Below are 1,396 nucleotides of genomic sequence, written 5' to 3'. Positions count from 1 at the left end.
CCGGGTCCTTTTAAGATGTTTTATTTCACATAAACCTACCCTGAAAGGAAAAATTTTAAATAACTAGAAAAGTTTACTATATTTTGATACATTCACCTTATTTGACTCAAATAAATTTAAATGCCAGGTATGCTTCATTCTCCTGCTGGTTTGTTGTCACTGACAAATGAGTTCCAAATGGTTAGAGAGAATCCACCAGGTCGTCGTCAGTGCCCTCTCCTCTGAGAACATGCGTCACCTCGTTCGGGTCTCTGAGACGCAGTCATCACCTTCACAGCCTTTTCTCTTCTTCGCGATAAAGTGCAAACTCAACAGAGAGACCTCTCTTCAACTTCTTTCAGAACAGCAGCCTCTTCACTTCTGGGTGGTTCATTTCTTTTTTTACCAAGTTTCTCATGCTCTTCATTATGTCTAGCAGCTGTGACAAGCAAGTTCTGTTTTCTTTCAGTATCAGACTTTGTGACAAATAACTTTTCACAGTAATTCCTACTCTGGATGCACCAGATAAAGTGGCGGTCAGGGTGATTTGAGGTGTGTAGGAAAGGTTAGTATCCATCAATGCAACTCTATTGAGAAAGTTATCAGCTGTTTTCCTCAAAATTTCTGATTCTCCAGCATGGGATAGCAGGTCTTTAAATCAATGAGAAAGCCCTTGAAAGCTCTATAACAATAATTAAGTTGCTGTACAAGAAGCGGTTTATATTCCAAAATCTGTTCAAGTGTCTTCTCCTGTCCAAAGGACAACCCGCAGATTTCCAACAAATGGACTACATACACTGAATTTGTCTACTTTGCAGGCCAAAAAATGCACAAGTGAGCATTATTTTCCAGGGGTGATATTCCATTACTGAGTTATTAAGATAAAAAATGTTTGAAATACATAAAAGCTATATCCACAATAAGCCTTAGCATTGCTGGCTTAAATACCAAACAAAATCCCAAAAATCTCTTCTCATAGTATTCACAGAGTGTCATTTTTCATGAGTCTCAAGAAAGATTGGATCATCTGGAAAAAACCCTTGTTCACCACTGCTTTGCATTGGAACTTACAGCTGGCATTGGCAGCAGTGGTGCCAGCTGCTCCTCCCTGCCCAAAGTCCAGTGCTGCTTCTGGCTATTGTTGTGGTACATTGTGATGTCTGAGACCAGGCCTGGGAAATCTGGAGAAAAAGACCCCAAATGCCACAACACCGTGGTGTAAGTCAGCTAAGCCACCACAGCTGAGGGTGGCAGGTTGGCCGGTGTGGGTGTGGGGATGAACAATCATTTCACTTTTAAGCCATTAACTATTTTGGCAGAATCACCAGCATGACTAATTACCTATGCTATCTAATGTAATCCTCACCACAATCCTGAAAGATAGGTGGTAATTGTTCAATACTTTGCAAAAGAGCAA

The 1,396-nt window shown here is 40.7% G+C and overlaps 1 pseudogene; it reads right to left on the bottom strand.

Annotated features, from left to right (window-relative positions):
• Positions 1–234: 234 nt before the first annotated feature.
• On the bottom strand, positions 235–1,131 carry LOC123818061 (annotated as a pseudogene).
• Positions 1,132–1,396: the final 265 nt, after the last annotated feature.

The sequence above is a fragment of the Phyllostomus hastatus genome, unplaced genomic scaffold (genome assembly GCF_019186645.2).
Source record: "Phyllostomus hastatus isolate PE091 unplaced genomic scaffold, TTU_PhHast_1.1 phas_contig_254, whole genome shotgun sequence".
In the NCBI taxonomy this organism is placed as follows: domain Eukaryota; kingdom Metazoa; phylum Chordata; class Mammalia; order Chiroptera; family Phyllostomidae; genus Phyllostomus; species Phyllostomus hastatus.
The sequence above is the reverse complement of the archived record's forward strand: the minus strand, read 5'-3'. Positions and strand labels throughout refer to the sequence as shown.